Source organism: Pituophis catenifer, unplaced genomic scaffold (genome assembly GCF_029215685.1).
Source record: "Pituophis catenifer annectens isolate HBS135680 unplaced genomic scaffold, rPitCat1.0.hap2 SCAF_8, whole genome shotgun sequence".
NCBI classification, from domain to species: Eukaryota; Metazoa; Chordata; class Lepidosauria; order Squamata; family Colubridae; genus Pituophis; species Pituophis catenifer.
In genome coordinates, this window is record NW_027256888.1 from 26,118,549 (window position 1) to 26,133,272 (window position 14,724).

The 14,724-nt window shown below is 42.1% G+C and overlaps 1 long non-coding RNA gene across 1 annotated transcript in view; it reads left to right on the forward strand.

The window, feature by feature from the left end:
- The first annotated feature begins 11,361 nt into the window (after window positions 1–11,361).
- LOC139320652 (uncharacterized) overlaps window positions 11,362–14,724 on the forward strand; it is a 54,142-nt gene continuing 50,779 nt past the window's right edge. The window contains exons 1-2 of the long non-coding RNA XR_011600715.1: window positions 11,362–11,499; window positions 11,705–11,834. This is a non-coding gene — a long non-coding RNA (uncharacterized lncRNA). The remainder of the gene's footprint in view (window positions 11,500–11,704; window positions 11,835–14,724) is intronic.

The window sequence follows — 14,724 nt, forward strand, 5'->3', positions numbered from 1 at the left end:
CTGGTTCGGGTGGACCCCAATCCAGTACTGCCTGGACCTTTTGGGGGTCCATTTTGACTCCTCCATGTGAGATGCAATAACCTAAATAGTCTATTTTACTCTGGTTGAACTCACATTTGATGGAATAGCTTCCCAGACATGCTCTGGGTCACGTGCTGGGCAGGATCATCAGATTTTAAGCAGCCCCTCCTCCATTTTACGAAGGGGTTCCACTTTTTGAACCAGGCCTAATCCCAACACCAGGGGGCTCTCCATTCCATGGGCCACTATAAAACTTAGAGTCTCTGTGTGGTCCCCCATCCTCATTTCTATGGGCTCAGGGACAAACGTCGCCAGGATGCCTCCTGCCACAGATCCATCTAGATGACAGAATGTCATTGGGACATTCAGCTGTTTTAATCATATTCCCAACTTTTCTACTACTGCTGGGTTAACCAGGCACCTGGTGTAGCCTGAGTCCAGGAGATCTGATAAATTGGCTTTAAGCCCCGACAATTGGATAATTAACTCTATGGGGACCATTACCGGTGTGATTGGGCCACTTACCAAGGGGTCGTCATTGGTGTCAGTGTTGCTCAGTCCCTGGCCATCAGTCAATGGGATCAGAGTTCCCTCACTACTTTTTGGAGATGGGGTGAACTTGACAACCTCCACCCTCTTCAGCACTGTTTCTCAGGTTCACTGAGATGGTTTAGTAGCTTTCCCAGTGGGACTGGGGATGGCCTTCTTGTGGGTTGCCTGGTCTTGCACTCTACCACCTGATGCCCCTCCTGCAAGTGGTTGAGCATGACTGTGGGTTCTGCGGTTTTGCTGTCTTTCTCTTCTCCAGGGATGATTTTTTCCACCCTCGCCCTCCTAATTGTCATGTGCCTGGTCGATCTCCACTTCAGCCAAAACATACCAGCTGTGAAGGGTTAGGGGGGCTTGAAATGGAGGTGTTGTAAATGATGTCATTCAGCCCATCCTTGAAAAAGCTAATGAGGATGTCTTGCAGCCAGTCGGTGAACTGACATGCCAGATCATGGAATTCTTTGGTGTACTCTGTTACCCCTCTATGACCATGGCAGATGGTTTTTATGCAATTCCTTGCTTTGTGGTCAGCCAGGGGGTCCTCGAACCATCAGCAGTGTGCCACCATAAAGCAGTTGAAGTTTCTCACCTCTGGGGCATTTTCATTGTGAAGTATAACCATCTACTGCATGGCAGCTCCTTTCAACACCAGGAGTCTTCCTAGAAGCACTGGGTAGCTCAGAGCCATACTCCTGCATGTAGGTCAGTACATGGGCCAAGAAGAATCCCAATTGCTGGGCGTTCCCATCAAACTTCACCCTGAGCAGTGACATCTTCTGACTCTTCCTTCTGACTGGGGCAGCAGCTCTAGTGGCTTTCCTCAGTACTTCTCCTCCAACTGCAGTAGTGGCAGCTGGAATTGCTGAGGCACCTGACGTGACTATCAGCAATGCTCTCTCATCATTGTGGGTTTGCTAGGTCTTGATGGCAGTGGACTTGGCAAGAGACTCATGCCTTAAGGGTCTGGAATGCATCCATCATGAACTTTATGGCTTGCTCCGTCATCCAGTTCAGCATGATCTGATTCTCTGTCTGCCTCCTCATAGTCTTCGAGCTCTTCCAGCTCGAGTTGCCATTCCCATCACTGGGCTCCATAGCTATCATGGCTGAGGGTCACTCCCTTGGACCTTCCTTCCTAGGCATCCTTCTTCCTGATACCTATGGACCACCTGGGTCTCAACAAGCCACCAAAGCCTCCAGCTTCTTCCATCCACTCAGAGAGGTCCAGTCCCAGGGCAGCCCTGGATGAGGGACTGCATGAGGGTCCCCCCTGGATGAGCCCCCCCCCAAGCATTTGGCTTCCTCCTAGTCACAGCCTTTGCTGACATTGTTTGCACAATCCCCACAGTAGAGCGGTAGGTCTCTACAGGTTGACCAGTACTGCAGATTCCACCTAATGTCAGACCTGCCCCATTCAGCCCCCTCCAGAAAGCAACACTCTTGAATCCATTGAGTTGAATCAAAAGAACTTTTATGAGAGAAACTGGATACAGTAAAGTCAGGAGGAATCTGAGGTTTCCATGCAAAGTGTAAAGCAATTCTTTCAGTTTCCCAGTCCCAACCCTCATGTCTACCAGCAGCCAGTGCAATGCCAAGAAGATGTTTTGAGAACCCTGAGGTGCTAGGCAGTTCACACTCAGGGCATGATGGTGTCAGATCCCTAAAAGTGATACTGCCATTCAAGTGGAGGAAGGAGGGACTTGGATTCAATTTACTAGCATGGCCTGTATCATCAGATATTTTACAACCTATATCCTGGTGCCAAGGAAGCCTGAGATTCCCTTTACCTGCAGGAATTTTTATGATAGCCATGTGGGTTGTCTCACTTTAAAGGGTAGTGGTGGGAATGCATGTTTGTTCGGGTTCTCAAAGGAAATAGTAAAGAAAACATCTTCACACTTGTGTATTGGCTAAAATCTGTATTCTGACTTAAAGGGAGGGGTCTCTACCACTTTAATCCTACTGCTTTGCCTAAGGGCATTCAGATTGTGCTTTAACTGGATGGTTTTCACTTCTGCTTAATAAAAGAATCCTTTTGAACAACTACGTTTCAAGAGTTCGTACTCGGAGGCTCCAACTGGTCCAGAATGCGGCCGTGCGGGTGGTTATGGGTGCAACCCGTTGCGCCCACGTGACATCCCTCCTGCGCGAGCTGCACTGGCTCCCAGTGGTCTTCCGGGTGCGATTCAAGGTGTTGGTCACCGCCTTTAAAGCGCTCCATGGCACAGGACCCGGGTACCTTCGAGACCGTCTTCTGCCACCAATAGCCTCCCACCGGCCAGTCTGCTCCCACAGAGAGGGTCTCCTCAGGGTGCCATCGGCCAAGTCATGTCGGCTGGCAACACCCAGGGGGAGGGCCTTCTCTGTGGGAGCCCCAGCCCTGTGGAATGAACTGCCCCCAGAAATTCGTAAGATTTCTGACCTCCGGGTATTTCGCTGCGCACTCAAGACCCTATTGTTCCGCCAGGCTGGGTTAGCAACATAATTTTAAATTGGATGTTTTAAATTTTTGGGGTTTTAAATTAAGCCAAATTTATTTAATATTTTTAAATTATTTTAAATTGATGCCTATTCTGTTTTTAAATAGGCTGTACACCGCCCTGAGTCCTTCGGGAGAAGGGCGGTATAGAAATAAAATTATTATTTATTTATTTATTTATTTATTTATTTATTTATTTATTTATTAAGTTGGAAGGAGAGGCGATCCTTACAGATGGCCTGGTGAAAACCAGCTGGGAAGAAGTTTGTCCCATCTCCAAAGAGAGTCCCCCTCCCTAATTCCCAAGAGAAAAGCAGCAGCAGAAAAATCCCAAGCATGCCTCCCCCCCCCCATTGCATAATGACAGGACACCATAGAGCATGATGGTGGACCTGACAACTTCCTAGAATCCATATGGGTCAATATAAAAGGAAAAAAGAATGATACTGGCATATACTACAAGCCACTGAACAGAGCAGAAGAAATAGATAAACTTTTTGCTAAACAACTAACAAATGGTATGTAGGAAATATACCACAGTAGTAATGGGAGATTTTAACTACCCTGACATCAACTGGGAGACAAACTCTGCACCAAGTGGGAGATCAAACAGATTCCTAACCAACCTAGCTGACAATTTTATCATCAAAGGTAGAGGAGGGAACTAGAGGAAAAACTAAACTGGACCCAATTCTTACTAATAGAGAAGAAGTGATAGAGAGTTGAAGTTGCTAGAACTTTGGTCAAGAGTGACCAGCCAGTCTTGTAAACTTTAAAAGAGCTGATTTTAACAAACTCAGAGAGACCTTAAGAAAAATTCTACGGATGAAAATCCTAAAGGGGAAAACAACTCAAGAACCTTGAGAAACACTGAAAAATATGAACATAAAAGCCCAGTCCAGCACAATATCTGTAAGGATCTGCCTCTCCTCTCTGTTCAAGAAAGTAAAATTCTTAGATTCCCAAAAACCTCTATCACAAATCGCATGACATGTCTTTTGAGTCAATCATCCCTGGCCGGATCCTCAGCCAGTTCTTCCTGGTCCGACAGGGCTTCCAGCTCACATTTCCAGCCTTGTTGCTGGCTGCCTTGGGTGAGGGTGACGCTTTTGGTTCTCCTGTCCCAGTTGTCTTTCTTCCCTACTCTGATCGACCATGTGGGCTTTGTGGCGTCTTCCAAAATGGCCTCAATGTCTTTGATGGAGCACACAGAGCTTGCATCACCCCAGCATTCTCCCTCTCTTTGCTTGCTGCTTTGCTCAGACATGGCTTGCAGGGTCCCTTCAGTAGAGCAAGTTGCTTCAGGTTGACCACTTTTGCAGATCCTGTTTATGTAAGGGTCTGCCTCTCCTCTCTGTTCAAGAAAGTAGAACTCGTGAAACATCAGCATTTCAAAAGGAACCTTTTGGGAGGAGATCACAATGGACCATCATAGAATTCCCCAACAGTGGGAGGGGGGGATATAGTCATTTGGACTGTGATAGACCTGTTTTCCAAGCAAGCTCACTTTATAGTGATGAAGAGGGTCACATTGTGGCTCCACATCATAATGGGTTCCAGGAGGAGGAGGGGATCCAGTCTTCACTATTGTGAAGCGCACTAACTTTCACTGTGCTGTGCATGGCGGGCAGGCCATGGAGGAAGCAGTAGCAGCAGTGTTGGAAGCTGCAGCAGAGGGCTGAAAGAGCCACATGTAGCTCCATGTTCTAGAGTCTCTGTGAAAATGAAAATGTCACCCAAGTACATGAGGATCCCTTTGTATAGGTGCTCATGTAATATCTTGTTAATTAATTGCATGAATGCTGTGGGGGCTCCTTGGAGACCAAATGGCATTACTTTAAATTAGAAGTTCCCTAGGGGGTAATTGAATGCCATTTTCCACTCGTCTCCTTTCTTAATTTGAACTCGGTAGTATGCCTCTCGCAGGTCTAGCTTAGTGCATACCTTTCCTTTTACTAGGTGGACTAGCAGGTTTTCATGAGGGGGAGTGGGTACATATTTTCCATGCACATGGTGTTGATTCCTCTAAAGTCTATGCATAACCTCATCAACCTATCTTTCTTTTCCTTGAACAGAACTGGGGCGACTACCCTTGATTTTGCTGGTTGTATGAACCCCATCACTAAGTTTGTGTCGATGTACTTTCTTAGCTCTCTCATCTCTGTCAGGGTCATCTTTGGTTTGGGTAGTTTTGCCCTGGGCATGAATTCAATGGCGCAGTTGGTGGTGTGGTGGGGTGGTAGGACATTGCATTCTTCTCCGCTGAAGATGCCCAGTACTCTTTGGGGATTTGGGGTGTCCCTGGGGGTTGCTCCGACATGGCCTTGGCTTTGTCACTTTGCTTAGTGACAGTTGGCTCTCTATTTTTCCAGTGGCAGGGCCAGGAGGAGGGAGGGGCATCTTAGGTTTCTATTACCCTCTTCCTGCCAGTTGGTGGGTACCCATTTGTCTAGCCATGCTAATCCTAGGATCACCTCTTCTGTCATTTTTGGTGCCACTATGAAGCGGATGAGCTCCCAGTGCTGGCTTATCTCTAGTCTGACAGGTTCAGTGAGGAGCGTGGCAGGGTCTCCCCCTATCAGTGACCCATCAACTTGCTCGAATCATATGGTTCATGTCATAATTTTTGTCCTGATTCCTAGCTTTAGGACTGTGGGGAGGTTGATTAAGCAGCAGGTGCAGCCCATGTCTATAATGGCATCCACCTCCCCTTTTCCCCCCGTCTTGGGCACTACTATTCTTGATGGGATTGCGAAGGGCTGGATGGCTTCACTTACCATCTCCATTCTCATTGTTGCTGTTGTAGACCATGAGTGCTTGGAGTCCCAGGGCCAGAATTCCCATTTCCCCACTGGGTGGAAAGGAGCCCTCCACAGCTTGGCAGGTAAAACTTTCTCTTTCAGCTGTTTTTCATGGTGGTTTTTTTGGCTTGGCTGGTTCCAAGGTTTTTCCTCTTGGCACATGGGCTGGAGCCAGGCATTCAACCGCTTGGTGGCCATGCTAACCACAGCAGAAGTATTTGATGGGCTACCCTGGGATCCCCATTGGTTGCTCTTCAGCTTGGAGGAGGCTAGAATGCTGACCCAGCTGGTGCTTCTCAGCCTGGCTTCTCAGTTTCCTTTCGGCTGAACCACTCCTTTTCTGCCGATTGAGTTTTGAGGTCCATGGCCATGGTACCAATCGTGGATGTGATCTGGGATCTTCAAACCTAGCTCTTAACTCTTGAAAGAAAGTGTTGGTTTCTCCCAACTCCAGTGCATCCCTATTGTAGAGTTAGTTCACCCATTCGGCTGCTTCCCCTTCCAAGCAGGCTGTCATGGCTCGCACCATAGCCTGATCGGTCACATAGTCAGGGCCATAGTCATAGATATGAGCCCACACTTGGTTCAAGAAAGCCAATTTGTCTGAGTCCCCATTGAAGGCAGCCCTTATCCACAGTGGGTGAGCCAGGCGGGAAAGTTGAGGGGCTGGGACAGGAGCTGGCGGTGGCAGCGGTTGTGGTCTAGGTCTTGAACCTAGCTGTGGCCTGGCTAGTAGGTCCATCTGGGGGGTGCTGGCAATCCCTGCTGTGGGTGTGGGTAGACAGGCAGGGTTCCCCCCTGTGTTGCCTTGAAGGACTGTGCCATGGTCCCTGGCTTGACTGCGCTGATGGAACTGGAAGAGGATTAGTCGCTTGAGACACAGGGACAAATGCTTGGTCCTGTTGGGGAGGGAATGACAAGGTTGGCTGGTTCAAGAACACCCTGGTTTGCTCAACCCGGCATGCTTGTTCCAGACTCTCCAGGCTCAACCTGTCAAACCTCTCCAAGGTCTGGTTCTGGACCACTGTCTGGTATCTCCAATCTCCAAACTCACTCATCTCTAGAGGTCACTTCACCCTCCATTGGTGGACAGTGGTCATCGACTCCCAAGTTGAAGTCACCAGGAGATTTGCCACCAGGCCCTGGGTAGTGCTCTGATGCCTGAAGCTCCCGGGTGGTGGGCCATTCAGCATGGATTTTCAGCTGAGTCGCCATCTGGAAGGTGACCTTGGTCACTGTTTCTGCCACCCATTGGCCCTCTGTAGGGAGTTGCATGGTCCCCAGGGAGGCAGCACAAGGACCCACAAGTTCCTCCTCTTGCTTCTCCATTTCTGACATCTTCCCTGAGTCTTTACTGCTCCCTCATTATGTCAGGTGAGCGGACAGGGCTCAGGACCCCGGAGTGCAGCTCAGGACCCCAGAGAGCAAATTAGATCAGAGGGTTGAAGGAGAGTTGGCTTGATGTCGGCTTTCGAAAGTAATGCACCCATAGAAATCAGAACTTTTTTAAAACCAAAAAGAAAAAAGCAAAGAAAAGAAATCAGAACTCCAAGGCAGGCAGGTTCCTTAAAGAACAATTTTATTGGGTAGATCATATTGGCATAACTGGTGAAAGCCTACTCTTTCACCTAATTAAAAGTAAATATTTTCCTTTCCCTCCCCAAGTCACTGGCCATGCTGTCCAATCCAGGAACTGGCCAGTTGCTTGATTACTTCGCCCTCCTGTGGCCAGCCACCTGTTGGAATGTCCTTGGGTTCCCACAGGAAAATTTTATTGTTTTGGCTACAAATCCCATCTATTTCCCCTCTCCCTCTATTGTGTGGCAGCCCTGAAGCCTCCAAGGTGGCCTCAGCCATGATCACTTCAGGGTTGACAGCAGTAGACTGGAAGCAGAACTGCTTAAATCATTCTTTGCATCAGTCTTCATGAAAAAGGAAACTATAGCCCAACCTATCAAAAACCTGTAAAAGACAGACTAGAAATAAAAATTAAAATAAGCAAGAAAATGGTAAGAGAACACATATCTGATCTTGATGAATATAAATTCTGGGACCTGATGAATTACATCCCAAGGTTCTGAAGAAGTTGTCAGATGTTATCTCAGAAACATTCTATCCTATCTTTCAAAAATCCTGGAACACCGGGGAATTACCTGAGGATTGGAAAAGAACTGATATGCTTCCCATCTTCAAAAAAGGAAGAAAAAAAACAGACCAAGGAAACTATAGACCAATTGACCTAACCAATTACCAATATCTGGGCAGATACTGGAAAAGATAATAAAAAAACAGATCTGCAAACATCTAGAAACAAATAAAATTATAACTAAAAGTCAGCATGGGTTTGTTAAAAACTGATCATACCAAACCAATCTTATTTCATTCTTCAACATAGTGACTAAATTAATAGACCAGCGAAATACTGTGGACATAGTATACTTAGACTTCAACAAGGCATTTGACAAAGTAGACCACAACCTACTTCCTGGAAAGCTAGAAAAATGTGAAATAAACAGCATTCCCCCTTTCCTCCCCCCAGTTCATTGGCAAGTTGAAAAGCAGAAAACCACTGTATAAAGCCTTAGTAGAACCACACCTAGAATACTGCATCCAGTTTTGGTCAGCACACTATAAAAAAGATGTTGAGACACTAGAAAGAGTGCAGAGAAGAGCAACCAAGATTATTAGGGGACTGGAGGCTAAAACATTTTCCAAAGCACCTGAAGGCCAGACAAGGAATAATGGATGAAAACCGAACAAGGAGAGATTCAACCTGGAAATAAAGAGAAGTTTTCTGACAGTGAGATAAATCAACCAATGAAACAGCTTGCCTTGTGGGAGATTCATCACTGGAAGCTTTGAAGAAGAGACTGGACTGCCATCTGTCAGAAATTGTGTAGAGTCTCCTGTTTGGGCGGGGGTTGGACTAGATGACCTATAAGGTCTCTTCTAACTCTGTTAATCTGTTAAAGCATTAAGGTTTGAAAGAAGCAAAGTGGTTCAATCTTGACACAAGAATTATATTAGCTTCTTTGGCTGCTGCCACACACTGCTGCATGTGGGAAGAAACAGCAGTATGCATGGAATGCATCAACAGGAAACTTTTCTATACTTAGCGGCTCCTTTAGCTATAAGACTGCAAATCCTTCTATAAAGTATATAAAAACTCTATATACTTATCTCTTATTTTTCTTTTTTTCTTTCTTTTTCTTTTTCTTTTTTTTATTATTATTATAATATAAAATGACATTACAAGACAAACAACATTTTTATATATATTCTCTTAACAGCTATTTCGTGATGATCTTCTAATATTTATATTTTCTCCCTTTTCCCTTTATATTATTCCAGTTTCTTCTTGTCCCCTCTCTTTTAATTACAGTGTATTTATTAAGACCCCTATTAACTTTATATTTTCTATACATTGACATATTCATTCTTTCCTTTTTTTACATTTCACCCCTATTTTTCTTCTCCGTTATTCCTATTCTCCAGCCACTTATACCATTTGTGCCAGATTATTTAATATTCCGTTTCCTCTTTTTCTTTAAACTCTTTTGTTAATTTATTCATCTCGGCACACTCTTAAGATTTTTTTTATCAACTCTTCTTCTGTTGGTATATTTTCTTTTTTCCAATTTTGTGCGTATACTATACGGGCAGCTGTTATAATGTGTAAGATCAAATATTTTATTTCCTTGGTGTATTTTTCCATAAATATCCCTAATAAGAATGTCTCTGGTTTTTCGCTCATAGATTGTTCTATTATTTTCTCTAGCCATTCTTTAATTTTAGCCCAGAACTTCTTTGCAGCTGGACATGTTCACCAAAGTGATAGTATGTTCTGTAGGTCTTGTTACATTTCCAACACACTGGAGATTTACTCGGAAACATCTTTGCAAGTCTAGCCGGGGTAGGTGCCATCTATGAAACATTTAAAGTGGTTTTCCTTGTATGCCGTGGACATTGTTAGTTTTGTATTTATTTGCTACATTTTTTCCCATTTCTCCAATTCTATTGAGTGGTTAAATTTTTTTGCCCATTTAATCATTGTATCCTTAACTATTTCTTCTTCCATTTTATATCGCAGCAAAAATTTGTATATTCTACTGATTAATTTCTCCTCCGTCCCTTGTATAATTTTGTCCAAATCATTTTGTTCAGTGTGTATCTCATTTAATTTTATGTCTTCTTTATATTTCGACCAAATTTGCATATATGTCCAACAATCAATTTCTCTATTTAGATCTTGTTCCAATTCCTGTTTTGTTTTCAGATTTCCTTGTTCTTTTAATATATCTCTGTATCTTATTATCTTGTCCCACTCAGTTAAATTTGGACGTTTTAATCATAAATAAATAAATAAATAAATAAATAAATAAATAAATAAATAAATAAATAAATAAATAACTTTATTATCATTGTACGTGTATACACGGTATACCCATACAACGAAATTCACTTAACATCCAAAGACCAGATCCAACACACATAATAATCCCCAAACACACTCCCACCCACCACAATTCCCCACCCCTAAACCACCCAAACATCCACACAACAGACCAAGTAATACTGTCTAACACCTCACTGATGGTAGCCCTTTAGTGTTGAGTGCAATTATAGCTCTGGGATAAAAACTATTCAGAAAATATGTGGTCCGAGTTTTAATTGTTCTGTATCTTCTGCCAGAAGGCAACAGTCCAAAAAGATTGTAGGCAGGATGGGAAGAGTCTCTGAGAACGTTATGCAACTTTCTCAAACAGCGAGATTCGAAGATGTTGTCCAGGGCTGGTAGCTGGAGTCCGATGACATTATAGAAGATTATAAATCACTTTAGTTCATTCAAACAAGTCAATTTAATATTTTATTGCTTCATTAATCATTTACCGTATTTTACCTTTCCCCCTGCCTTTTTCAACAACAATAAAAAGCTCTATTTATTGTTTTTCCTTACTTTCACAGTCTATATTTATTTTATTTTATTTTCAGTTGTTTCCTTTTATTACTTAACCTCTGGTTGCAAATGTCTGTAGTAATATTGCATCAATGTTGCATCAGACTCCTTCAATCCTTCAGTCCTATCCCCAAGTCCTTCTATTATTTTATTATCTTCTCTTCCTTCTTCTTTCTTCTTCTTTATGTATTTTTGTATTTATATTTCTGTTATTATAATTGCACAGTTTATATTTATATTGTCACTCACTAATCAGTCATTAATCCTTAAATGTTTTTCTCAATATTGTAAGTCCTTTAGAATATTTTCCAATATATTTTCTTTGCTGTTTCCCCTCTCTTCTTTTCTTCTGGCACCCTCTCAGCTTCTTTTTATTTTTAAGTTCTTATCTCCATTCCAGTTATCTTCTCAGTCTATTTAAATCCACCTTATGGGATCTTTCTTCTTTCGCACTAACCTCTTCTCCAATTTGTCTCTCTGTTCTGTGTTGTGTTTCCTTTTAGTCACCGCCTTTCCTTCTCCTCTGCGTCTTTCTCCTCTCGTACCTCGATCAGCAAACTTTCATCTTTCCTTCTTCCGGATTCTCCTTGGCCACCATCCAAAGCTGTTTTCACTTTCCACTTCTCCGCTATGCGGCCACCATCACTCTTGGTCTGCCCTGGAGGCTGACTCTTTCTCCACTAGATTAAGAGGTTTGTCTTTGTCCTCTCAGTCGATTGCTGTTCACCCTGGGGGCTTCAGACCTTCCCCTTTTGTTTTCCAATCTCTCTGGGATCGGAATTGCTCATAAAGAGCTCCTAGCAGAGAATATTTGGGATTTCGGGGATGACACTTTGTTCCCTCTCCCACTTTGCAATGATGTCACGGCCGGAAGTCAACTCTTATTTTTCTTTGCAGAATATCCTCTTAGTGGACCAGCTAACCAGTACAAATGAATGGACTCATCAATTCCTTTAAGGACTAACACTTGCAACAGAGTCATGACCCTTTGTTTACTTTAGATTTGCATTCTCAATTGTGGATTGAGGTAAATTTTTTTATTGGCTGTGTATTTTTCTGTGATGGAATAGTTGTCGTTATGAATCTGAAAGGTTTCTTTGGGTGGGGGGAACTGATTACTAATCAATATGAGGCTGAAGTAACTTGAAATAACATTGAACCAGATTGTGACTCTTAAATGCTGTCAAGTTGTGATTTTAACATGTCTTCCATCACAATGTGTTTAAATGCTATATGTTCAGTTGTATGCTGAACATATGTACTGTTCTTCAGCTCTTCCTTTCTTTATTGCAATGAATTCCTATAATTCAAATACTTTATTAGTATTTCTATTTTCTTATATTAAAACATTATAAAACTTATTAAATCATTAAATATATAAAAATGCATCATATGCATTAATAAACAGCCATCAATAAAACAAAAAACAAAAAAGTAGGTAAAATGAGGACCCAGTTTGTGGGGGCAATAAGCTGACTTTGTATAAATATACAAAAGTATGAAGGCTATTGCTTAACGCATTGCAAGCCGCCCTGAGTCTCCGGAGAAGGGCGGCATATAAATCAAATTAAAAAAAAACACAAATGGGATAAATACATTTATATGGTAGCTATATGTTACCCTCAAGGACTGATTACAACATAACAATGGTGTATGAATGTTTGAAATTTGAACTGTTCTGAATTTGAAATATCTTGCTTCAAGTTCAAAGCAATTGTTCCAAGTTTGAAAGAGTTCCTTTGCCTCTTGTTTAGAACTTGACACATGTCCAGAATAGGTAAACCAACAGAATAGGTGAACCAGCAGCTAAACCAGCCCTTTCCAAAGCACGGTAGAAACATTCAGTTATGTTCTGGAGCAGGTCTCCAAGAGTAAACAGAGCAATGTTTGCCCCTAAAAAAGGACATTCAGCATTCTAAACAAAGCCAGAGTGAAAATGAGATATGGGTTTGCTTGTAAGAAATATCTGGAATTCAGTTTCTCCAATGAATAAAATGTATTAATGTTTGGATTAATTAAAAAATATCCATTCTAATATTTTTATGTGTGCAGTTTGTAGTTTGGGATCTGTTTTAAGTTTTTGGCTTTTGATCATAATAATAAAAGTTTACTTGTAATGGGTTTTAAAAATATGTTTTAATGGAAATGGTTATAGTCTCTTCAGAAATACTGTGTACAAGGAAGTCTGTTTCTTTTGTTTATTTCCTTTAACATAAATAAATAAATAAATAAATAAATAAATAAATAAATAAATAAATAAATAAATAAATAAATATATTCATTGAGCATATTTTTGCTTTAAATTTTATGCTGTGAAAATATCTACAGACCCCTCACATCCTGACATAAATTGTTTCAACTTCTACCCTCAAAATGACACTATAGGGCAGTGATGGCTAACCTTTTTGCCATCGCATGCCAGGAGGAGGGGGCGGGGGAGATTCACGTGCATGCGTGTCCACACTCATAATTCTATGTCCCACGCATGCGCACGTGACCCCCTTTCCCCTGCACTCCTGGCACGTGATGGCCTGGTAGGCCCGTTTTTATCTCTCACCTGGCTTCAGATCCTCTCTATGCATCTGGGGAAGGCGAAAACAGCCTTCCCTACCCCCCTCGGAAGCCCTCCAGAGGCCCATTTCCCAACTTCCAGTTGGACAGGAAGTGACTTTTTTGCTGTCCCCAGCCTCCAGAGCCTGGGCCTAGAGAGCCTAGAGAGGAGTCAGGTGGCATGCGTAGCCATATCAGTGGGCACAGCAGCTTAGCTCTCGCGTGCCCACTGATATGGCTACGCATGCCACCTGTGGCACGCGTGCCATAGGTTCGCCATCACAGCTATAGAGCACTGCACACCAAAACAACTAGACACAAGGACAGTTTTCCCCGAATGCCATCACTCTGCTTAAATTCCCACAACAGTGTCAAATAATTTACTAAGACTGTATTACTATTCTTCTTCTCTTCCTTACTAGTATCTATCTCTTCCTACTTATTATACTATAACCATGTTGCTTGTATCTTTCAATTTATACTGTTGTTGTTTCCTAGTACGATTTGATAGCTTATTAGTAACTTTGACTATCACTAATTGTTGTATCTTTTTATTCTCAATGAATGTATTTTGTTCTCCTTATGTACACTGAGAGCATATACACCAAAGATAAATTCCTTGTGTGTCCAATCACACTTGGCCAATAAAGAATTTTATCTTCTATCTTTAATAAAAAAAATTATGTTAATGAATTCTAAATTTCTAAATTGCTAGTATTTTTCTTAATAGAAAAAAATGTTATTTTGACCCCCCCTTTAATATATTTCCTTTTCTAGTCCATGAAATATTTTAAAAACACTAGAAAGTACATTTGATAAAATAGGGTAGATAAATAAATAAAGCAATAAATATTTACTAATTGTATAAAATGTAATATTGCATACATTTTAATGAAAGTTCTTTTCTCTTTCTCCCTTTGGCTAGTAAAAGAAAAATGACAAAAACTGGTTGAAAGCTGTCATGGTGAACTGTTTTATATATACTGCTTTCTACTGTAAACAATATAATTATACCCTTTCTGACATCTGTGGGACACTTGGGAATTCAAATGTCACCTCTCCAAGGAATACTCTCCATTTTTATAAATAAAATAAACAAATTAGGGCAAACTGCAGCTTTGTCCCTGAGTTCTTTTATAGATTCTGGAATTTGTGTTTTCCATCTCATGTGCCTTTGCCTTATGTGCAGTTTCTTCAGATTTCCTCAAAGGCCAATGAAGTTTTAGAAAAGCAATATATGAATCCTTTGGAACTCCCCAAGAAGACAAGCATGTTTTGTGTCAACCTGCAATGGAAGAGTAGGTGGTTAGCAGAAAATACTAATCACTGGAGAAGGCATGGGCAGGTACAAAGCACTATAGTAGATG